Source organism: Pseudophryne corroboree, chromosome 4, assembly GCF_028390025.1.
Source record: "Pseudophryne corroboree isolate aPseCor3 chromosome 4, aPseCor3.hap2, whole genome shotgun sequence".
NCBI lineage: Eukaryota > Metazoa > Chordata > Amphibia > Anura > Myobatrachidae > Pseudophryne > Pseudophryne corroboree.
In genome coordinates this window covers 680,256,390-680,282,789 of record NC_086447.1, presented here as the reverse complement: position 1 = coordinate 680,282,789, position 26,400 = coordinate 680,256,390, and the positions used below count along the sequence as shown (strand labels likewise).

General features: G+C 44.4%; 1 protein-coding gene and 2 pseudogenes across 14 annotated transcripts in view; 1 reads left to right on the top strand and 2 right to left on the bottom strand.

Annotated features, from left to right (window-relative positions):
* The window catches only part of SYNE1 (spectrin repeat containing nuclear envelope protein 1), a 965,679-nt gene that overhangs the window by 834,787 nt on the left and 104,492 nt on the right, over nucleotides 1-26,400 (bottom strand). The gene's annotated exons all lie outside the window — the stretch shown is intronic.
* On the bottom strand, nucleotides 15,732-15,850 carry LOC134912897 (5S ribosomal RNA; annotated as a pseudogene).
* LOC134912745 (5S ribosomal RNA) lies at nucleotides 18,154-18,272 on the top strand (annotated as a pseudogene).

Sequence of the window (26,400 nt, the reverse complement as noted above, 5' to 3'; positions counted from 1 at the left end):
AGGAGTTGACACTGTCGGTTAATACCTTCCACATATCCATCCACTCAGGTGTTGGCCCCGCAGGGGGCGACATCACACTTTTCGGCACCTGCTCCGCCTCCACGTAAGCGTCCTCATCAAACATGTCGACACAGCCGTACCGACACACCGCACACACACACAGGGAATACTCTGACTGAGGACAGGACCCCACAAAGTCCTTTGGGGAGACAGAGAGAGAGTATGCCAGCACACACCAGAGCGCTATATAATAGAGGGATAGACACTATACACAAAGTGAATTTTCCCCCTATAGCTGCTTATATCACAATTTGCGCCTAAATTTATGTGCCCCCCCTCTCTTTTTTTACCCTTTCTGTAGTGTATACCGCAGGGGAGAGCCTGGGGAGCGTCCTTCCAGCGGAGCTGTGAAGAGAAAATGGCGCTGGCTGTGCTGAGGGAGATAGCCCCGCCCCTTCAACGGCGGGCTTCTCCCGCTTTTTATATCGTTAATGGCGGGGTTTCTGCACATATACAGTGTTAAACACTGTATTATGGGCTTTTTATTGCCAAAGGGTATCTTAATTGCAGCCCAGGGCGCCCCCCCCAGCGCCCTGCACCCACCAGTGACCGGAGCGTGTGGTGTGCTGTGGGAGCAATGGCGCACAGCTGCAGTGCTGTGCGCTACCTTACTGAAGACCGAAGTCTTCAGCCGCCGATTTCCTCCGGTTTCTTCCGTCTTCTGGCTCTGCAAGGGGGACGGCGGCGCGGCTCCGGGAACGGACGATCGAGGTCGGGCCCTGTGTTCGATCCCTCTGGAGCTAATGGTGTCCAGTAGCCTAGAAGCACAAGCTAGCTGCAAGCAGGTAGGTTTGCTTCTCTCCCCTAAGTCCCACGTAGCAGTGAGTCTGTTGCCAGCAGATCTCACTGAAAATAAAAAACCTAACAAATACTTTTCTTTCTAGGTAGCTCAGGAGAGCCCCTAGAGTGCATCCAGCTCTGGCCGGGCACAGATTCTAACTGAGGTCTGGAGGAGGGGCATAGAGGGAGGAGCCATTGCACACCAGATGTAGTACCTAATCTTTTCTTTAGAGTGCCCAGTCTCCTGCGGAGCCCGTCTATTCCCCATGGTCCTTACGGAGTACCCAGCATCCACTAGGACGTCAGAGAAATAATTTCGCAATATTGCGAATCTTTCGTTCGCAATTCTGCTATGCTAAGATACACTCCCAGAGGGCGGCGGCTTAGCGTGTGCAATGCTGCTAAAAGCAGCTAGCGAGCGAACAACTCGGAATGAGGGCCATAGTGCATTAACTCTTTACGAAAGCTTTGCACAGTCAAGCGATTTTCCTAAACTGTAATCTGCAATTCCCTGCAATACATTTTTCTGCCATCAGATGGCACCCTAACAGAATTGTAATAAGCATGTCAGTTAAATAAAACAGTGTATTGTGGTTTATAAATGAAATCACTATGTTCATATCTTGGCTTAAATTAATAGATTGAAAACATTTGCAGTCTGAGGTAACTGCAGAAAAAACCAACACATGACTGAATAGCCAAAGCTACAAGTGACTGACAGTTACCACTGCGCAGACCACAGAGGTTGCACTGTGTAATAAAAAAAAAGAAAGAAAGAAAAGAAAATGTATGTAAATTCCACAAGAAGCCCCATAGTGGGCGGTTTCCATTGTTGTATGCACGCTATGTAAACAAATTAGAGTCTGTAAAATAGTGTTAGTATGTTATGAGCTGGAAATAGCAAAAGATGCTACAGAGCTGTTCAAAATGTTTTATAATAAATTCATATAATAAAAAAATGCAAATAGTGGTAATAATTAACTGGTTGACCACAATAGGTTACACTTAAAAATAAACTTAACACATCAATTGTGTCCTTTGCCCTCTATAATATAAGAAGGTAAAGGTAAATATAAATAAATAAGACATTGCTCTCCTCTTAAGGGCCCCATACACTATAGCGACATGTCGGACCCTCATGTCGCATAAGATTTTCCTTGAACCACCCGGCAGCTTCCCGGGTGGCAGGATCGCATAGGATTCATTGTATGTGGTCCTTTTGCATACAATGTATCGTATGCGATCCCAGCCATGCCTGCAGGATCCGACATATCTCGAGTGCAGCACTAACGATCTAGGGGCTCCGATCCGATGCTCACGGGACCGCGCTTCAGATCGGATGTAAAACACATCCGATTTGACACTTTTCATCCGATTTATCAGCCCGAAAGGTCGAAATCGGATGAAATCGGGCATTATCGTTGTAGTGTATGGGGCCCTTTAGACATTACCAGTCTTTTGCTGAATATTGTTTGAGTTATTTCAGTGTACCTATGGACAAATAAACACAAAATAACTCATTTTGATTTACTTAAATAGTTTATTTTGGGGTAATTTTAGGCCACTTTAAATAAAAATAAATGTTAAAAAAATGATGAAAAAATTATTTTTCATTAAAATACTTTAAATAAAAAAATGGGTGTGTGAAAAAACCTTGAGTTTGGTGTAGTTTGAGGCCATTCTTTTTAAGCAGCCAATAATGAAGTGTGATTATTGGACAGAATGCATAAAAAATACAAATATGTAAAATCTGCTGAAGGTTCCATTGCATTTAGACTTGTCAGCCACAAGGGGACAGAATTTCTTCAAGATGCTGCTACACAACTGAAGGAACATAGGGGCTGATTCAGGGCTGTATGGAAATGCATTTGCAATTGCGTTTTTTTTTTTTTTTTTTAGGCTATGGAATTGCTAACCATCACAAATGAAGCAGCCGCCCAGACACCCACCGGAGCCATCCCAAACTCATACGCAACTGTGTACACAAACGAAAGAGGAACATGGATACACAGACTGGACACAGCAGAAGCAGGAGTCATGTTTCTCTATACTTACCTACTTTTGAAAAAGCATTTCAGGGAGATTGTGAAAGTAACAGCTATCAGCATGGACATGTACTGTGACATCTGAGAGGCGCGGCATAAAAAGACTTACATCCAAATGTAAATGAGCCCCACAGTTAGCAAGGTCTACTTGTTGAAGAAAAGATGCTGATATTTTTCAGGATTTGTGTGTTGTGTTTTACAAGAGGTTCCATATACTGTAAGTGGACACGAGAAACCTTTTTTAAAATGCATGTAGCCATAGGGATTACTGTGCCTTATAACCAATGCAGGGAAATGGCACTGATGTTCCCATTTTAATGTATGCATCTCTGATTTCTTATTCCCCCAATAATGTAACAGCTACATAATAGGGGTAAGGTGCAATCAGGGAGATTGATGGGCTATTCAGGGAGATTGCTGCTATTTCAGGGAGTTTCCTGCAGAATGCAGGAGGGTAGGTAGCTATGTGTTTCTCTGCGTACATGATTGCAGCTGGCGACATATACACGCCATAAAAATGGCAGAGACACACATGCTTTTTTGTCACCACACCACGTTACCACCCCCAAATGGTCACTTCCTGTCAAACACTCTGCAATGAAATCCTCACCGCGAGTGCAATCGCAAAGGCACCTTTACGCTAAGTGCTATCGCGGCACATGCGCAGGCTGTAGATATTCTCTCAATTGCAAAAACATTGACATAATGTAAAACTCTGAATCAGGCCCATAGTAAATGCCAAGTCATTTTAATATAACGCTGTCACTCTCATCAGGTTATTGATTTCCTCAGCCTAAGGCCCCCACTTCAATTGTTTAGTGATTCTATCAGTACAAATGCATGCTTACACAAAGTAATGGAATTGTTGTCAGTGTCCCAGAAGATCACAATGACTTCTACAGGGTGTAGTATGGTATGCCGGCAGTCGGGCTCCCGACGACCAGCATACCGGCGCCGGGAGCCCGACCGCCGGCATACCGACAGTGTGGCGAGCGCAAATGAGCCCCTTGCGGACTCGCTGCGCTCGCCGCGCTACGGGCACGGTGGCGCGCTACACTATTTTATTCTCCCTCCAGGGGGGGTCGTGGACCCCCACAAGGGAGAGTAAGTGTGGGTATGGCGGCTGTCGGGATTCCGGCGCCGGTATACTGTGCGCCAGGATCCCGACAGCCGGCATACTGAAGACCACCCCTTCTACAGACAGTAAATTGCCTTAACCCTCATCTGAAAGCATATACAGTACACTGAGAGATGCAAAACAAAAGACACCAATACACACTGCTTAGACTGCAAAATGGACAATCTTCATCTCAATTACCTGTGTAACGCAATGTCGTTGAAAAGATTTAATTAACGTCTGCTATGACTTTGATTTGTCCGCAGTGGAGGTTTTACAGAGCAGGATGAGATGCACTGCTGCAAGTGAAATGTGATGCTGTGTAAGGCAATGAGAGCGAGGGGGGCCGAATGGAAATGACTCAAGGGTTCACAGATACATCAGCAGAACTCGTAAAAGGTGAATAATATATATATATATATATATATATATATATATATATATATATATATATATATATACTGTATGTTTGGCACTATGGATATGGAAGCCCCTGCTGGGGTGCCTTCCTGAAGTGTAGATGAAGAAGTGAAATGCCAATTTACTGCTTTAGGCCATTTATCGCCGGCCTTAACCCACTTGCTGTCAGTGACCACAGTCCCCCTAGTCTTTATGAGGCTTGCCGCTTAACTGTATTTATAAAGCTGCAGCGCTGGGGAGGAGAGGACACTGCAGAGAAGGGAGACACCACTGGTCCTCGCATGACAGGTAACTAATGGTAAATATCAGCAAGATGCAGTGATACAGAATGAAATACATATCGTTGGCGTCAATGATTTTTAATCATAATAATGATAAATAATAATGATACATAAAATCCATTACTCTCTTAGCTAAGTGTACCATAGATGTACAAACATCTCTGATACCTGTCTGCTAATACCAACTTTTAAAGGAAGGCAAGCATGTAAGCAGTGAATTAGAATAAAGGTGCTATTTGTAGAAATAGTGGCAGCGTTCACAATCTTCATGGTTTTTTTTATGTCGCCCGTTATCATTTTCCTTGGCCAGTCTCCTCCATTAGGAAATGGGTAGGGAGGGATTGAATGGTTATCTTTCTGTTCTCTATCTGTCCCTCCTACTGTGTTCACATAAGCCTAGCCTGGCAGCAGGCCCAACTGTAATCAGTTACTCCCTCTGCTACTGTATGCTGCCCGGATGGCACATTGATTGTCTCTTTCTTTTGAAGATGGGTCTGCCGTTAAACAGGAAACTAGTATTAAAACCCAATAATTAACTTTATAGGGACAACAAATTCTTTTAAAACTCATAATGTTAAATACAATGATTAAATCACTGATAACAAATAATCCCCACAGCCCTGGCCAGCACGTTAAAGGTACTTGAATTGATTTGAGGGCAAAAAGTTTCCAAATAAAAAGGTATGAGAAATAGGTCACATGAAAACTTAATTCTAGCTCCAACATTAAGAGGAACTTTATTTGGCTGCCGTTCATCACATCATGCCTGAGGAACTATCCCCAAAATATCATTTATACATTATTTTCTTTTTTTCATACTTCTTTACAAATTTGTAGAACAGTAACGGCTCAGCTTACCGGCGCCGGGATACCAACAACTATTCTCCCTCCTGGGGTGTCCATGAGACCCCTGGAGGGAAAATAGTGTGGTGCGCATAGCACGCCACTGTGCCCGCAAGGGGCTCTTCTGCACTCGCCCCGCTGCCGGCATTCTGTCGGTCAGAATCCCACCGGTATGCTGGGCGTTGGGGTCCCGATAGCCGGGATATTGATACCAACCCTCTTATTCACCCCTGAAAGTATTTTAAATATCTCGATATGTCATAGAAGAAGATTTAACAGAGTGATATTCTTATTATCACTCGTTCTGAATGATAAATGTTGCTCCAGCCAATTAGCTCCTGTCATTTTTCAAACACATGACAGTTAGGAGCTGATTGGCTGGGGCACCATTTATTATTCGTAATGAGTGATAACAAGAATATCAGTTGATAAATCTGACCCATAACGGTTTTTATTGTGTTTATTATTTATACAATTTTCTGTCAAACATTGAACTGTGGGTTCAGATAGCCTAAAAGCACACATGCCCGGAAAGGGGGTGTGGCCTTGGGTGGATGGGTGTGGCATCACCAAATATGGGCTAAGCCTCGCGGCAGGTCATCCCATTTTTGACACTATGGGGGCATGTCCAGCTCTCTTCGAGCAGCTGGGCAGCCGCCAGACTCACCTCCCTGCACTGGTTATATGCCGCGTGTACGCGCTCAGCATCTATTTAGCATTCACCAGCTTCCAGGTCCGGATTAACAATGGGGCTTATGGAGCTGCAGCTTTAGGCTCACCAGCTAAATATGCCTACAGCAACTGCATACTACTGTAAATAGGAAAAAAAGATTTCCTTCTACAACAGCTGGCCAGTGACGCTATGGTTGATTCTATTTCGGAGTGGGAGAAGGGACCTTCTGCCGTATCTAGGGGAGGAGACACGTCACCAGGGGGAGGAGCTACAGGCGAACAGGGTACCCGAAAAGTACCCTCGCGGGCTCGCTTCGCTCGCCACGCTTCGGGCTCGGTGGCTCGCTTCGCTCGCCACCTGATTACTAAAGGTAATAGTTGGTGGTGTGGATAGTAGAGGAACTATCCCGCTGGCGTAGCTCCTCCCCCTTGTGTCGTAACTCCTCCCCCAGACGGAAAAGGACCCTTAGCCCACTTGATTCTAGCATCTACCGTGACGCTATGGTCTGGTGGGCACATCAGCAGAGCCACCCAGCCAGCACCTCCGCTCTATTACTGCTGGGAGGATCCAGCGGCACTGCAGTGTAGAAATACGGGACAAGTGGGAGGGGACCAGGGCTGGCTCTGCTAGCAACGCGCGTACGCAGCTGACAAAGCACAGCGAGAAGGGCGCCGTGCAGGCCGGACCACGTCCCCAGCCTACCTGGAAGCCCATGCTGCATCCCAGAATGGCTCTGCCGGCTCCTGCGGTGTTCATTTCATCGGCGGCCGCGGAAGGACGGGCCTCCAGGTTTACATTCAGTGTGTCCGATGCTGGTAGGGCAGATACCCCAGAGCCCCTATTCCAGCATTACCGGAGCCGCCATCTACCAACAACAGGTAATATAAAGAATATATTACATAACACAGGGCTCTCCATTATGTAGCAGTAGCACAACAACTGAAAGTGCAATTCACCTCTTACTCCCCTAACCAGACTAATCCCTCCTCCCTCTGTCACCAAGGTAAACCCCCCTCCCCAGGCTAAACACCCTACTCTTCCCTCTGTCCCCAGGCTAATCCCCCTGTCACCAGGCTAGCCACCCCCCCCCCCCACCAAACTACTCCCCCTGTTACCAGGCTAACCCCCTCCTCACTCAACTATTCCCCCCACCTCCCCCTGTCACTAGGGAAACCCTCCACACCAGCCTAATCCCCCTCCTCTCCTTGTCATCAGGCTATCTCCCCTTCACCAGCTTAATCCCCCACCTCCCCCTGTCACCAGGCTAACCCCCCCCCCACCAGACTAATACCCCCTCCTCCCCCTATCACCAGGCTAACCCTCCACCAGACTAATCCCCCTCCTCCTGTCACCAGGCTACCCCCCCCAGGCAACCCCCCCTCACCAGGATAATTCCCCCTCACCGAACTAATCCCCCTCCTCTCCCTGTCACCAGACTAACTCCCCCCTCACCAGCCTAATGCCTCCTCTTCCCCCTGTCACTAGGCTAACCCCTGGCCCCTCCACACCAGGCTAATCCCCCTCCTCCTTCTACTGCCAGGCAAACCCCCCTCAACAGGCTGATCCCCCCCCCTCCTGCCCTTCACCAGGCTAATCCACCCTCCTCCCCATCACCTGCCTGTTCCCCCCCCCCCCCCCACCAGAACACCAGACTGTTCTTCCCGTCTTCCTCCCATCTTCCATTGTTCTTCCCATATCTTTCTCCCGTCTTCCTCCCATTCAGCCCCTGTTCTTCCTCCCATTCCCTGTGTGCCTCCCATCTTCTCTTGTTCTTCCACCTGACTCCCTCCCTTCTTCCTCCATCGTCCCGTCTCCCTCCCATCTCCTGATGTTCTTCACCCTTTATCCATCCCATCCTTCCTCCCCTCTATTCTTTTCTCTTTCTCTCTCTCGTCTTCCACCCATCTAGGCCCTGTTATTCTTCTCGTCTTCCTTCCCTCTTTTTTCTCCCCTCTTAATAAAATAATGTATATATATATATATATATATATATATATATATATATACACAGACTTGGGACGGCGGCACTCTCGGATCTTTAAAACGTAGAAATCATCAGGCGACTAGCACCTCAGAGCAGGGTAACGTTTCAGTTTATTAACTAAACTGTCGTCTGATGAAAGTTTAGTTAATAAACTGAGATGTTAACCTGCTCTGAGGTGCTAGTCGCCTGATGATTTCTACGTTTCAAAGACCCGAGAGTGCCGCCGTCCCAAGTCTGCATATATTGGTCCATCGCTGTGTGGATATTGGAGGGCACCAGGGCAACGTACCTTTGATTAATAGAGTGGCAGCATTTCGTTTTATACTTTATATATATATATATATATATATATACATATATGTGTGTGTTTGAATAGGCACACAAAAATAATAATTATTTATATATATATATATATATATATATATATATATATATATATACACACACACACACACACACTCTGTCTAAGTTGGACAGTCCTGTTTTTTGTGACACTGACCCGCTGTCCCACCCAGTGTCCCACAGGGAGAGGGAAGCATTACATCACTGCTGCTCTGCATAGGCCCTTCATAAATTTCAGCTCCAGGCCCATAAGTACTTTAATCTGGCACTGCCTGCTTCTCTGCTATGCAGAGAAGCAGTGATGTAATGCTTCCCTCTCCCTGTGGGACACTGGGTGGGACAGCGGGTCAGTGTCACAAAACACAGGACTGTCCAACTTAGACAGTTGGGAGGTATGCCATTAGTCTATTTTCTTCTTATAACACAGCAAATGAAATCTACGCAAAATTGCAAAAGCAGGCTTCTACATGTACTCTAGGTGTCCATAAAATCTGCCCTTTTTTTGCTAATTTTCAGTGTATTGATTTAAATACTTTTAGTGTTTAGGAATAATATAGTTGCCCTTTTTTAATATCTACGAGCATTAAATAAGAGTAATCAGTTTTTATATTACACTAGATGGGTGCCCTCTCCCATTTATGGAAAATAATATTTTCCCAATGGTGCAGGGTGAATCCGTTTGGTGATCACCAATCAATAGATACTAGGGGGCACATCATTTCAAATGTCAGTGTCCCCGAATGTACAGGTGCCATATTGGAGATAATAAGGCATGTAGTGCCCTCCCACCCAAATATGTTTTCTTTAGTGGAGATTAATATTGTCATAGATGATCACCACACAACAAGCCCTAAGGAGCCCCATCATTTGAAGGAAGAGATCCCCCTCTTTCTAATGTGGTTGCCACTTAATTATTGGAGAGGTTTGGAGAGATTTTCTTATAAATGTTTATAGTTGCCATGGTGATGGAGATATAGGAACTTAAATTCCCTCTCCTTGTTCTAAGCATTTTTTCTTTTCCTGGTTCCTGGCCATCTGCACTCTCCACCGGTCAGGACAAGTGGGACTTTTTAATGCCCCCCCATCACTTTGGACGATGACTCCCATTCATCATTTGTAGAGAAGGGGTTATAGAGCTAGTAATAAATGATATTCACAAATATAAATGGCTGTTGAGAGCCATGGCTGGGTACTTTGGGGGCGTGACTTAAATGTTGGAGGCGTGGTCAATCCCCCTTAGACATATAATAAAAAGTACATGCAGCACCACACGTTGGACAGAGGGACGCCATGAGCCCCTCAGCCAGGGGCAACTCAGGGGTAGGGGGGTTTGCCCTTTGCATAGGAGTTTGCTGCTCTTGCAGCCTCCCTGGTCCAATTGCAGCCCAGCACATACTAACCTACTCTGAAAAGCTCCTCTCCAGGAGATGCCTGGAGAGGAGAAGCAGGGGGGCAGTGACAGGGGCGGGCCATGCTAAGTGTGCCATTAGGGCCCGCCCCCTCACAGGGAAATCACTGTGATTGGCACATATTTGCATAGGGTGCGGGCCAAATTACACAATTGTATGAAAACAAGTTATTAGGCCCTGCCCCCTCCTCGCAATCCCAACGTTTTCCCCATTCTGCCCACTTCTCTAGGAAGTAGGTGGAATGTGGGAGGGATTGCTAATCTTCCGGGAGTGTGGGGGACTAAACGAAAAATCAGGTGTCCCCTGCAGGAACTGGGAAAGTAAGCAAGTATGGCCCAGCACACAGCAGAGTTTGCTGGGCTGGGGAGAGAGTCTGCTGCTGCTGACAGGTACGAGGAGGGGGAGCCGAACTCTGGCTCTTTGCCATGCCCCTTCAACAAGCCCCGCTCGTTTCTGTGGCCCTGTAAATATACAGCAAATGTATATCTTACTATACCTTGAAAAACTTGAGGAGCTTTATTGTTCTCGGTTATTAATAATTTTTTAGCAAAGAAGGGTGTGGGTGTGTGTGTGGGGGAGAGGAGGGGGGGGGGGCAATTCATCATCAGTGGCAGCAGCCAAAACATATCATTCCTTATACAGCATATATTTAAAAGTATCAGTTTTATAGTAATTGAGATAATAAATGTGCACTGCAAGTACGGTGATTTCTCTTAATAGGCTTGTTACATTTTAAAAACAAAAGATTATTAACACAAAGTGAAAACACCACATTTTAGCAGGGCATACAGCATTTTATTCTTTTCATATATACTCTATTAATATACAGTACCAGTCAAAAGTATGGCCACACCTTCTCATTCAATGGTTTTTATGTATTTTAATTATTTTCTACATTGTAGATTAATACTGAAGACATCAAAACTATGAAAGAACACATATGGAATTATGTTGTAAACAAAAAAGTGTTAAATAAATCAAAATATGTTTTATAGTTTAGATTCCTCAAAGTAGCCCCCTTTTATTTGATGACAGCTTTGCACACTCTTGGCATTCTCTCAATCAGCTTCATGAGGTAGTCTCCTGGAATGGTTTTGAATTAACAGGGTGCCTTGTCAAGAGTCAATCTGTGGAATTACTTGCCTTCTTATTGTGTTTGAGACCATCTGTGTTGTACAGAGGTAGGGTTAATGCACAGTGGACACCCCTATTTGACTACTGTTGTAATCCATATTATGGCACGAACCACTCAACTCAGCAAAGAGAAACAACAGTCCATCATTACTTTAAGACACAAAAAGGTCAGTCGATACGGAAAATGTCAAGAACTTTGAATGTATCCTCAAGTGCAGTTGTAAAAACCATCAAACGCTATGTTGAAACTGGCTCTCATGAGGACCGCCCCGGGAAAGGAAGACCAAGAGTAACCTCTGCTGCAGAGGATAAGTTCATTAGAGTTACCAGCCTCAGAAACCGCTGCTTAACAGCACCTCAGATTAGAGCCCACATAAATTCTTCACAGAGTTCAAGTAGCAGACAAATCTCAACATCAACTGTTCAGAGGAGACTGCGTGAATCAGGCCTTTATGGTCCAATTGCTGCGAAGAAGCCACTACTGAGGATGAACAACAAGAAGAAGAGAATTGTTTGGACCAAGAAACACAAGGAATGGACATTAGACCAGTGGAAATTTGTACTTTGGTCTGATGAGTGCAAATTTTAGATTTTTGGTTCCAACCGTTATGTCTGTGTGAGACGCAGAGAAGGTGAGCGGATGGTTTCTGCATGTATGGTTCCCACTGTGAAGCATGGAGGAGGAGGTATGATGGTGTGGGGATCCTTTGCTGGTGACACTGTTGGTGGTTTATTAAAAATTCAAGGCACACTTAACCAGCATGGCTACCACAGCATTCTGCAGTGCCATGCCATCCCATCTGGTTTGCGCTTACTGGGACCATAATTTGTTTTTCAAAAAGACAGTAACCCCAAACACACCTCTAGGCTGTGTAAGGGTTACTTGACCAAGAAGGAAAGTGATGGGAGTGCTGCGTCAGATGACCTGGCCTCCACAATCACCCGACCTAAACCTAATTGAGATGGTTTAGGATGAGTTGGACCGCAGAGTGAAAGAAAAGCAGACAACAAGTGCTCAGCACCTCTGGGAACCCCTTCAAGACTGTTGGAAAACCATTCCAGGAGACTACCTCATGAAGCTGATTGAGAGAATGCCAAGAGTGTACAAAGCTTTCATCAAAGCAAAAGGGGGCTACTTTGAGGAATCTAAAATATAAAACATATTTTGATTTGTTTAACACTTTTTTGTTTTCAACATAGGACCTAAATCAGACCCAATCGTTGCTGTGCGTTTTCGCACAGCGGGCGATCGGGTCTATACTGCACATGCGTATGCACCGCAATGCGCAGGTGCGTCGGACAACTGCACCGGGCATCGGTGCATACCAACGGGATAGGCGTAAAAAGCGATCGCACGGGCGATCGCAAGTTGACTGACAGGAAGAAGCTGTTTGTGGCTGGCAACTGACCATTTTCAGGGAGTGTCCGGAGAAATGCAGGAGGGACCAGGCATTTGAAGGGAGGGTTTCTGACGTCAGCTCTGGCCCCGATCATCGCACTGGAAGAGTAAGTCCTGGGCTGTGCAGAGACTGCACAAACTTTTGTTTGTGCAGTTCTCTGCACATGCGACTGCACCCCAGCACAGCGAATCCCCCCTCCCCCTGTAGGCGGCGACTACCTGATCGCAGGGATGCAAAAAACGCACCCTAGCGATCAGGTCTGAATTAGGCCCATAATTCCATATGTGTTCTTTCATAGTTTTGATGTCTTCAGTATTAATCTACAATGTAGAAAATAATTAAAATAAATAAAAACCATTGAATGAGAAGGTGTGTCCAAACTTTTGACTGGCAGTGTGTGTGTGTGTGTGTGTGTGTGTGTGTGTGTGTGTGTGTGTGTGTGTGTGTGTGTGTGTGTGTGTGTGTGTGTGTGTGTGCGCAATACTGCCCCTTTAAGACAAGGAACAATAGATGGTCAAATGCAAACATTCTGAAATTCTTTGCAGTGCATCCAATAACCAAGGGAGACGTGTATTGTTTAATCTGTCAAAACGAGGAAACACGCTATGTGTAATAAACAAACAAGTTTCAACAGGCCCCTTCTCAGTCCCGTACAAGTATTCTACTTATCTTCAGGATATAACAAACCCACAGAATTTCATTTTTCAAGTTTGTGCAATAGAAGCACTACATATATATGTACTGTAATAAACAGAATGAATGATGTTGCCAGCTGTCAGGGCCAGTTATAAGACAACACAAAGAGTGTTTCCAGATTTGCGTGTAACCCTTCTTATTTTAATTGCGCTTAAACATGCTGGGGCTGATTCTGAGTTGGCTGCTTCTGTTGCGCTATTCCCTACAGCAGCGGCATTGCAATATTTTCATACGCCACTGTGACAAAATCATGCGTCTGAAAGTACAAGCCTATCCCGCCCACTGTTCTAGTGTCCACAGATGTATCCATCATTAGAAGTATCAGCACTTCCATCTGCCCCATGCTTGGTACAAGAGATCCGTGAGAAACAGACACCATTTTCCCATATGCACAACTTCTTTAAGACTAAGTTGCAACACACAACTACTTGCACCTTCGGACACATCATGCAGCGCATACTGTACGCACAACATGTTTTGCAATTTAGACGCAGTATCTTCCAGAACGGGATATGCGTCCGTTTCTTCAGATGTGTCTGTCTCACAATCAACCCCCTTGTTCTTAATAAAAATAAATGTGTGGGAGCATGACTTGTTTCTCGCTCTTCGCTCAGCCTGTCCTTACCCTCACAACTTCCATCCATCATCATTTGTCAAAAATGTTTTGCCTTGGTATTCCCAGAGATAAACATCTCAGATATAGAACGGATTGACTTCTACAGTAGCTGCACAATAGAATATCATGGGCATAGCAACTGTAACTACATGGACCCTAACCCCCTGGCTTCATCAAACGATTCAAAACTCCAAAGTGACAATTCAGAAACAAGTCCTGTATATGTTACAATGTGCCCAGCTCCATTATCATCATGTTATGGCTTTTTCACATACTGTACAAAAGGAATTGCACAAGAATCAATGTCACATATTCACAGAGAGAGCAAATAGATCAATTACTGTATCGCTTAACTCTTTTGGTGTAACTTGCACTCTCTTACATTGCACGTGCTGTTAATGAATGTTCTGGGAACAACTTTAATATCTAAATGTTACCAGATACCTGCTTTCTTTCATAGTGTCAGTGATTCCTCATCAGTGCTAAAATTGCTCCATTGTATTACAGGTTGAGTATCCCTTATCCAAAATGCTTGGGACCAGAGGTATTTTGGATATCGGATTTTTCCGTATTTTGGAATAATTGCATACCATAATGATATATCATGGCGATGGGACCTAAATCTAAGTTCAGAATGCATTTATGTTTTATATACACCTTGTACACACAGCCTGAAGGTCATTTTAGCCAATATTTTTTATAACTTTGTGCATTAAACAAAGGGTGTGGACATTCACACAATTCATTTATGTTTCATATACACCTTATACACACAGCCTGAAGGTCATTTAATACAATATTTTTAATAACTGTGTGTATTAAACAAAGTTTGTGCACATTGAGCCTTCGAAAAAAACTAAAGTTTCATTATCTCACTCTCACTCAAAAAGTCTGTATTTCGGAATATTCCGTATTTGGGATATTTGGATATGGGATACTCAACCTGTATTTATAACCTAAGTTTAGCGGCATTGTGTGCAAAAATGGCAACATGGTAACAGAGAGAACTAGGCTAGGGTAAATACAAATTAGTTTGATGACACCATGTATCCAGTATCCAGTAATCATGTCTGACATAACGTCGGCATGGTTAAAACTGTCAACAGGTGCTTCGTCGACGTCCCCAAATTTCCGGATGCAGGTGGTTAGGGTTAGGTGCCACCAGGAGGTTTAGAGTTAGGCTGCGGGGGGGATTTCATGTCAACATTCTCGTGTTGACCTCTTGACTGTCGACAAGTCATACCACACCCCTTCCTCCGAGTATAACGCAGAAGTGAAAAAAACACTGGTTGTTGATCCTGCACAGAACTAGATTCAAATAATTATATAGAAGCCAGAAATGGACGATAATATATTACAAATCCCTATCAGTCCGTATGGCGGTGCGCCCAAGGTCATAAAAAGCAAGCAAAATTGTATCTACAAAGAGAACAAGTATGACTCTAGTTTGGGCGCACTCTTTTTAATGTTAAATTATAATTGTGATCAAAATGAGAGATGAGCCTAGGGCTCGATATTGACGTCTAAGGCTTGTACTCTACACCACAATAGAAAATTCAAGACTGGATATACACTGCATGTATGACCATATTATTTATACAGCAAAATGTGTCTGGAAGGAATACCATTCTATGTTACAAAGTATTGTATTGTGTTGAATGTTCAGATCTTAATTATACCTGGATAATTGCATAATGGAGGGTAGCTACATCACAAACTGCCTCCGTCTGCCAAAAATCTGTACAAACTTCGTTTGTATTAATGCGACCCTGAATAGGGTGGGATTAGTGAATGAGAGAGCCCATACACTGTGATAAGATATCTAGTAAGTAGCCTTTGTCTTTGATAGGTGAAACTTAAAAGGATTAGGAAAATAGTTGGAATCAGTAAAGTAGTGATACTGCTGTTGGCGTTATTAACATAGGACGATCTTCCTACTTCACCGGGTATTCCCTAGTGGTCGCCCGTCTAGGTACTGACCCAGCCCACCTCCGTTTAGCTTCCAAGATCGGACGAGATTGGGCGTGAACGGGGGGGTATGGTCATAGAGAGAAAATGCCCTACATCGCCAATGAGAGTGCACCGAAACGGAAGGATGGATTCCTTCTCGGGAGAAAATATAACAAGATTGTAGGATGACAAGAAAGCCGATAGTATATGGGTGTGAATCTGCTGTCCACGTTAGACTGGCGGGACTCGTACCCTGAGGGACTAGTCCGCCTGAATCGTGGATGAGAGTTCACAGAAAGAAGGAAAAGTAAGAACGTAGAAAAAGAATAGCAAAGTCAAAAAGAACACATGGTTTGAAATTCTTGATTTCTTTACGGTCACCTGTTTGATCGCAATTGAATTGGAATCTTGGTGATGGTGAACCGATTATTGCAGATATCACAAAAAAGGGGGAAAGAGGGAAGTGCCGCAAATTAAATAAGCATGATGTCCATAAAATGACACATTCAAATATTCAGGAGTTAGATGCTAATATGCTGGCTATTCTATTTAATATGTTTGACACACCCTACCAAAGAACAAAGAACAAAGAACAAGATGAACATATGAGTATACACTTCTCACAGTGACAAAATATGAATCGTTGGCTGTCTCATAGGTGACATCGTCAGGGGGACAATGCCTCAGAGTTGCCTCTGAAGCACTGCCTGACGCAAGCCACCAGTGGAATCAGAGGATATGAATCCCACAACAACAGACCCTGTAATAATTGGTTTCTCACAGGGTATAGTCGCTGCTATCCAAAAACAGGAGAGTTGGGCGGAGGATCAAACAAAGGAATATTACCTATAACAGAGTTTCTGGTAATATAAGATGTAACTGACTGAAGCATGCAGAATTATTGAATACTTCGTATACATACGCCAAAGAATTACACAGGTATATCACGCTCCCTCTCTAGGAGCCTGAAATATGTAAGTGGCAACAGTGATTACTGGGGTATGCACCGTAACACAACAGGAAAACAGAATATTTAAATATGCACACCTATAGGCATCAGACTCTCATCAACTGCTCATAACGAAAGTGAACAAGCCCGTTACCGGGTGAAACGCGTTTTTCCAAGGGGCACCTCTCATGACTGACATCTGAATGGGTGATATTTAATATTTTTTGTATCTTATTAAGGACACATTTTTTCCTATCTGTCAATTTAACAGGGGATACCCAATTCCCCACGATAGGGGTGTTTCCTAAGGGGCACCTCTTATGTCTGACATCCGAATAGGTGATATCCTAACACCTTTGTTTCAATGTTAGGTTAGCAGGAACACCACCCGCAATACCTTACCATAGGTGTACTTATTTAAACAATTTGTTTTTCTGCTGTGGTAGCAGGCACCTTACCTATAGACCATTTAAGGCAGGTTAGCAGGAACACCACCTGCATTACCTCACTATAGGTGTGCATATTTAAATATTCTGTTTTCCTGTTGTGTTACGGTGCATACCCCAGTAATCACTGTTGCCACTTACATATTTCAGGCTCCTAGAGAGGGAGCGTGATATACCTGTGTAATTCTTTGGCGTATGTATACCAAGTATTCAATAATTCTGCATGCTTCAGTCAGTTACATCTTATATTACCAGAAACTCTGTTATAGGTAATATTCCTTTGTTTGATCCTCCGCCCAACTCTCCTGTTTTTGGATAGCAGCGACTATACCCTGTGAGAAACCAATTATTACAGGGTCTGTTGTTGTGGGATTCATATCCTCTGATTCCACTGGTGGCTTGCGTCAGGCAGTGCTTCAGAGGCAACTCTGAGGCATTGTCCCCCTGACGATGTCACCTATGAGACAGCCAACGATTCATATTTTGTCACTGTGAGAAGTGTATACTCATATGTTCATCTTGTTCTTTGTTCTTTGGTAGGGTGTGTCAAACATATTAAATAGAATAGCCAGCATATTAGCATCTAACTCCTGAATATTTGAATGTGTCATTTTATGGACATCATGCTTATTTAATTTGCGGCACTTCCCTCTTTCCCCCTTTTTTGTGATATCTGCAATAATCGGTTCACCATCACCAAGATTCCAATTCAATTGCGATCAAACAGGTGACCGTAAAGAAATCAAGAATTTCAAACCATGTGTTCTTTTTGACTTTGCTATTCTTTTTCTACGTTCTTACTTTTCCTTCTTTCTGTGAACTCTCATCCACGATTCAGGCGGACTAGTCCCTCAGGGTACGAGTCCCGCCAGTCTAACGTGGACAGCAGATTCACACCCATATACTATCGGCTTTCTTGTCATCCTACAATCTTGTTATATTTTCTCCCGAGAAGGAATCCATCCTTCCGTTTCGGTGCACTCTCATTGGCGATGTAGGGCATTTTCTCTCTACGACCATACCCCCCCGTTCACGCCCAATCTCGTCCGATCTTGGAAGCTAAACGGAGGTGGGCTGGGTCAGTACCTAGACGGGCGACCACTAGGGAATACCCGGTGAAGTAGGAAGATCGTCCTATGTTAATAACGCCAACAGCAGTATCACTACTTTACTGATTCCAACTATTTTCCTAATCCTTTTAAGTTTCACCTATCAAAGACAAAGGCTACTTACTAGATATCTTATCACAGTGTATGGGCTCTCTCATTCACTAATCCCACCCTATTCAGGGTCGCATTAATACAAACGAAGTTTGTACAGATTTTTGGCAGACGGAGGCAGTTTGTGATGTAGCTACCCTCCATTATGCAATTATCCAGGTATAATTAAGATCTGAACATTCAACACAATACAATACTTTGTAACATAGAATGGTATTCCTTCCAGACACATTTTGCTGTATAAATAATATGGTCATACATGCAGTGTATATCCAGTCTTGAATTTTCTATTGTGGTGTAGAGTACAAGCCTTAGACGTCAATATCGAGCCCTAGGCTCATCTCTCATTTTGATCACAATTATAATTTAACATTAAAAAGAGTGCGCCCAAACTAGAGTCATACTTGTTCTCTTTGTAGATACAATTTTATAACGCAGAAGTGCAGAGGAGCCCATTGGTAGGTCCCCTGGACAGTTGTTTTTCTACAGGCTGCAATCTTACAGTCCTGGACAAAAAAAACAGGGAGTGACATGTACAGCAGCTTGTGATTGGTCATCCCAGGCACATACCCTCTCCATTGCCACTTAATATAGATTACCAAAATTAATGTATTTAGTATTACAGAACTTTTATACAGCCCCAGGACAAATATCTGCACATAGGAGTTTGAATCTCCTACACTACTACCCTTTACTAGGTGTAAAAGCATCATTAACTGGAAAGCTCACTGCATACCCTGCATTACAGAGTATCAACCAGAGTGAAACAGACTGTATGTATGTGGGAATACTACCTCTACACCAATCTGTTTTATCCATGAATTGAATATCATATAGGTAAAGCCTTAATTCAAATTACTGCAAAAGAAATTGTAATTTCTCAGGGTCTTTTCTTTTCTCTTGAGTAGGAGTGGCTCGTGTCCCTTATTATCTATAGGAATTCTTACAAAACTATCAGCGCATTTGACATGAACATACAGAAAATGTTCAGTTGAAAGATTAAGCAAATTTCGAGGTGGCAAAATTAGTAATTGGGCAATAATATATTTTTAACAAACAATAAATTATATTTTATAGTACAGTCACACAGATACATTTTAACAGTTTAAATAAGCAAAAGTCGAATCTCTAATCAAATTGCATTTCACCAGTGACATAGCAAGTCATTTTTTGTAAATTTTACCTTGATTTCTTAATCACACCAACAGTACTGTATGCAGGGACCTACCTATAACTGGTGGCAGTGAGGGCCACCAGGAGGAAGGTGGTGCATGTGCCTGGGTGACAGAAGTGGGGGAGGGGGAATAGTAGCCAGAGTTGTCATGTCTTTACTGGCATTAGCTAATGGGGCCTTGTTAAATTGATCGTATGGTGGGATGGTGGTATCCTGCATTACTGTGATAAGCTAAGGAGATATGTTTGATATCTCCTGCATTCAGCCTTAGGTAAACTACAAGGATACTGCAGTTTTACAGACATACTGTTTCCACATGATTTAATTGGCTAATAACGCTGATAAATAGGCCCCTCACTGACATAACATAAAGCGTGGCAAATGGCATCAATGCACAGCTATAGCCAAGAAAAGTCAGAGGCAGGTGTGTAACTAGAACTTTGTGGGCCCTTATATGGATATTTTGAAGGGGCTCCAATGCTTCACCACTCTCCACAGCAGTTGCTAATTTCATGTCTCATTGTAGTGCCCCAGTTCACATTATGCTCCACAATGCCATCAATTCATATTATGCCAAATTGTAGTGCCATCAGTTCATATTATTCCACATTGTGGTGCCCCAGGTCACATTATGCCACAAAGTACCTCCAGTTCACATTATGCCACACAGTGCCACCAATTCGCATTAACAGGTATATTCAATCATAGGTGCCGATTTATGTTTTTGCTGGTGGGTGCCCAGCGGGAGCTGGAATGAACGGGCGGCCGCAGCAGTGACTAATGCCCATTACATATTACGCAACACACTGTAATGCCCATTACACATTATGCAACACACCGTAATGCCCATTACACAATATGCACACACCGTAATGTCTATTACGCAATATGCCACACACCGTAATGCCCATTACTCAATGAGCCACACACCGTAATGTCCATTACGCAATATGCCACACACCGTAATGTCTATTACACGTTATGCTACACACCATAACACCCATTATGCATTATGACACACACTGTAATGTCAATTACATATTATACCACACACAGTTATGGCCCTGACAGCCTTTTTCTGCCTCACACACAATAATGCCCCTTATAAATGATGCCACACAGTAAGGCTTCTAATTACTTTTAAATTACCTGCCTTTTGTCAGGGGTCTGATGCTTGTTGCTAAGGGTTTCGTGCACGTTGTCAGGGGTTTTATGCTCTGGATTCCATGCTCGCCCAGGGTCTCCTGTGCGTTGCCAGGCGTTTCATGCGCGTTGCCAGGGGTTTCATGTGCATTGTCAGGGGTTTTATTCGTGTTGCCAGGGTTTTCATGCGCATTGCCAGGGGTTACCTGCGTGTTGCCAGGGGTTTCCTGCGTGTTGCCAGGGATCTCCTGGTCGCTGCTTGAGTAAAGTATGGGAGGGTGGGTGCGGGCATCAGTATGTCTGCTGCACACATAAATACACATCAGTATTTATATGGCTAGCCCCTGCACATCAGTATTTATATGGCTAGCCCCTGTAGCCCCGCACATAAGTATTTATATGGCTAGCCCCTGCACATCAGTATTTATAAGGCTAGCCCCCGCAGTGGATTGAGATGCTTTGGGGGCTGCAGAAGAGCTTCCGTACATTACAGTGTGAAAAAAACCCTTAAAATGCCCGCCACAAGGGAGACATGCGCTAGAGGTCAAATGTGACCTCTAGTGTCTGTCTCCAACATGGTGGCGGTCATTTTTATATTGCAATGTACGGAAGCGCTTCCGCAGCCCCCAGAGCCAGAGCGTCTCAATCCACTGCGGGGCTGCGGCGGCTAGTGTAACTGTACTGGGGCATAGGCAGCGGCTGGTTCCTCACTGTCTGTGGGAGATCGGGCCCGGGAGCACCCACAGAATCGGCGCCTATGGGGTATATTCAATAACTGTCGGAAGCTGCCGTCTTGTCGGAAAGACGGCAGCTTCCGACAGTTTTAGGTTGGAAGGGGTTCCGACCTACTCATTACGGCCCCATTTATTCCGACAAGTTGGGAAACCCGACTTGTCGGAATGCTGTCGGAATGCACGTTGACCGTCGGCTTCAGTCGCCGATCAGCATGCGTTGTCGGAAGCGGGGCCAAACCCGACAGGTTTTAGCCCAGTTTCCGACAATCTCAATCCGACTTTAAAAAAAGTCGGATTGAGATAAGTGAGCAGAGAGCAGGAGACGGGGGAGCAGCGGGGAGAGCAGCGACCCAGTGGCAGCGTCCACCCGGCTTCAGCAAGCGTCGTCCCGCTTGATGGAGCCGGGTGGACGCAGCCATGAGTCTCCGCTGCTGCAGCCGCTGGTCCCCCCTCTCCTCTGCTTCGTCTCCCCCAGGTGGCCGCCTTCAACACCACCCGGCGGCCCGACTTTACCTCCCCCCAGGGGTGTCGATAGCAACTCCTCCCAGCTGGCCGCCCCACCTCCTCCCGGCTGTCCGTTGACCGCTCCTCCCGGCGGGACGCCCGCCCCCTCCTCCCGGCGCGCTGGTTACACCTCCTCCCGGCGGGCTGTCAGGCGCCACTGACAGCAGCAGCAGGCCATGACAACGGGAGCGGCCAAATCCGACGGTCGGATTTGGCCGCTCTTTTGAATAGGGGTTGTCGGGTCCATTCCGACAACTGCATGTCGGAATGGACCCGACTCTTATTGAATATACCCCTATGTATTCAATTGATGTCAGATCCTTTCTGACAGAAAGGATCTGACATTTTAGTATTCAATTCTGTCGGATTTGGCCATCCCCAACAATGCCAATCCGACTTTTTTTAAAGTTGGATTGACATTGTCGGAAATGGGGCTAAAACCTGTTGAATATGGCCGCAAATCCGACAAAACATGTGTATCCGCAGCTAATAGGCCGATCCATGTGCTTCCAGACAAGTTGGGTTTTCTGACTTGTCGGATAAACGGGAGTTTGATTGAATAGGTCGAATGTGGATTCAATCTTAAACTCCTGTTTATCCAACAAGTTGGGAAATTCGACTTAAATTGAATACACCCCTATGTCACAAAGTACCCCAAGTTTATAAACAAATGAGGGTTGGGGGTCCACGCTAATTGGGGTATGTGTGAAATAAAGGAACGTACGTAAGGAAGGGAGGGACAGTAGGACTCAGAGCCGTAACTTGACTTTTTGGTGCCCTGTGCCAGAGAGAGAGAATTGGCGCCGCCTCCCCCCCAAGGAGCATGACAAGATTGATCCTCGAGAAAGGCCATTGCAATTGAGCAGATCTATGTAGTGTGCAGTCACACATCCAATCTCTTTCAGCCACACACTACATAGATCTGCTCAGCCGAAATGCTGATCATTTTTTCACAAAGTACAAGGTAAGCTTTATCTTTGGCCATAGGTATAACACTGCTACTACTAGAACAAATAATTTAATTATGAATATTTTGCATTGTACAGCTCCGATAAGAATATAGTCACCTTTTTGCAATGAAAAGAGAACAGAGATTATATAACAATGAAAAAAAGACACAAGTACTAAAAATAGGTTTACAGAAGACAAGACATTGCCATCTCAGTGGAAGAGCTGTTTGGATGAATTGACAGTGACATGAAAGTGCAAAACTATCTCATCAAGGTTTCTGAATTTAAAGGAACACAGTTATATTTTAAGTATAGGCTCATTTTTAAAGTGTTCTTTTCCACCTACAATTGCCTTTCGTTTATTGGTTTCTGCTCCTCTGCTACTTTTATTAAATCATTTCTTTATTTTTCTTTTTTCCTTAAGGCAAGCATTTATGGGCCTGATTCAGGGTAGGATGCAAACCCAAAGACGGATGGACTGAACATGCGGGGGATTCCTGTGGCGTCATTGTGATCCATGTTGGGATCCTAGCGTTGGTAATCTGACTGCGGGGATACCGAGCGCCAGGATCCTGACCTGATCCCTGCATGAGCTATGGCTAAGTTCCCTACTAAATGAGGGTATCCATTATTTCAAGAATTATAGTCCATTCTAAAATAAATAAATAAATAAAAAATACTTCAGCAATCCCAAAATACATATATGTACAGTATATATAGGCGAAATAGTTGGTTATCATTTTGCAGTGAATTATTTCCAAAGGAGGATAAATAAACATATACTACCGCTGAGGCTTCGCAAGCACTTCAGTCATACACAAAGCCAAGAACTACATATACTGTACATATGGACTTACTATCACCTATTAGCCTTACCAAAAACTTACTACAGTATGCATCTATAGAATAAGATAACTATCTGAACTGTTCTTTCAGCTCGTTTCTTTATCAAGACCCAAAGCAGCAAATCAGCTTTCATCAGTCTCTCACTTGAAAAGTCTTGAAATATTTTGAAGCCATTGAAACAGCTTAACAGCATCAATATATATTTACTATACATGTGAACACTTGAATTGTTGACAGATTATTATTTACTTTTTTGGCATGTCTATGAAGATTTATTGATCAAGCAAATATGCATTCACACATTCAAAGACCGATGTGTGGCCGATGAAATATGGATTAGTGACAAACCGCACATAGCTTTAGTGAACCTGCATTATGGTAATCTATCTTTTCATGCATGGTTTCAGTCAGATTTTCATAATGTGTTTGGGTAACTCAGCTTCTTAACTAAATGGCCCACATTCTGGGCTAATGCTGCAGCCACTGTGATTTGTATAGAGAGGCCCACTGCGTCTCTGGTCCGTCACTTGTGCACAAAGACACACCATCTGCAATATCAGTCACTTCTAAGCTTCTATGCCTGCTCAGAATGGGGGTAATTCCGAGTTGATCGCAGCAGGAACTTTGTTAGCAGTTGGGCAAAACCATGTGCACTGCAGGGGAGGCAGATATAACATGTGCAGAGAGAGTTAGATTTGGGTGGGTTATTTTGTTTCTGTGCAGGGTAAATACTGGCTGCTTTATTTTTACACTGCAATTTAGATTGCAGATTGAACACACCACACCCAAATCTAACTCTCTCTGCACATGTTATATCTGCCTCCCCTGCAGTACACATGGTTTTGTCCAACTGCTAAAAAATTTCCTGCTGCGATCAACTTGGAATTACCCCCAATGTTCGTCAGAACTAAGACGCCAGGGCCAGTACAACTGTGAGTACAACTGTGAATACAGACTCAATCGCTGTCTGTGACACACCAGAAAATGCTTGCTACTACCTGCGTTTGACAAGCCACCACCCATAGATGCACACTGACTGTCAATCACTCTGCATCTCAATCCTCACTGCGACTGCCGCCAGTAATCAATTGCAGCACGTTTGCAGTGCGACTCATACGCATGCACAGTAAAAAAAAACAATCACCCCACTCTGCAATTATCACCACAGCGTCCACCGTTGGGCCTAATTCACAGTTGTACGCTATGCCGCAGTTTACGCAATTGAGAGATTATCAGTAAACTGCACATGTGACATACTGAAGTAAAAGCTATTATATAAAGTTGCTAGGTATGTGTCCAGCAGCTGCACACTGGCTGCTTACTAGACATAGCCTCACTACCTCACTTTTCCCGCGGTAGCATCTAGTTACCCTTCGTGGAGAGGACTTTCACCAACTATTTGGAATAATAACCTGTGGCGAGCAAAGCAGAGCGGAGTGAGACACAGAGCCCGAAGCGTGGCAAGCGAAGGGTACAATGATGCATAGATAAAACAAAAAAAAAAACTAAAACAAACTGAGAATGGATAAAATATTAACATGCTATAAGGGAAGCCCTCTTGTGCTGTCACTTCCTGGTCCTTTCCACGAGGGGAACATAGACATAACCATGAAAGAAGTAGGGGGGAGAGATGAAAGAGAGGGGGTGGGGAGGGAGGCAAAGCTGAAAAAGAGAGGGGCAGAGGGAAGAAAACCTGAAAGAGAGATGGGGCCAAAAGATCTAAAAGAGAGAGGGAATGATAGGACAGATTAAAGAGATGGGGATGGCATGAGACTGAATAAGAGAGACAGACAGGGGGATAGGGGGAAAGGGACAGATATGATAGAGTCAGATGGAATAGAGGGAAGTGATGTGTAGGTTGGGGAAGACACCTGTCATTGTTTCTTGGAGTTGGCACCCCCCCTTCCCCACACTGCCCCCAACTTCGGCACTCATCGTGGCTCCACCAACACCCTCTCATTCCATCTAACTGGGGAAAGGGAGGAAGAGATAAGAGAAAGCGTGAGATGAGTGAGAGAGGATGACAGAGGTGGGGGAAAGGGAAGACAGAGATGAAAGTTATACAGAAAGTGAAGAGATGCACTTGATGGTATAAAGTTGTAGTGTAGCATGGCTGGCATGAGGTTGAACAGATGAAGGGGGTGTCATGAGGCTGGGAAGATGCAAGGTGTGGCGTGAGACTTGAGAGACACAGGGGGTGACATCAGAGCCGGCCCTAACCAATATGATGCCCTAGGCAAGATTTTGGCTGGTGCCCCCTAGCACCACCGCTGGTTCCGCCTCTGACCTTGCACCTCTTTCCCAGCACTATAACCCCTCACCGGTAGTAGTCCTTATTTTGGTGTTTGTGCCCCTTATATTTTAATTAGGAACATTTCTCACATTTGGCGCACAGCCCAAAAATGGGTGTGTTTTTGCTGGCAATGGGCATGGCCACACAATAGTAACCCCAATTCCAATTACGCCACACAGTACTGCAACTTTATTCACATTTGATCATGTGATAGTGTCCATAATTCATATTACATCCCACAGTAGTATCACTTTACCTTATAAATGTTACTCCTCACAGTAGAGCCCCTTATTCACATTACATCACACTGAATTGCTCTTTATTCACATTACACCACACCCTATTGCTCTTTATTCACATTAGATGACACAGTAGTGCCCTTTCTATACGC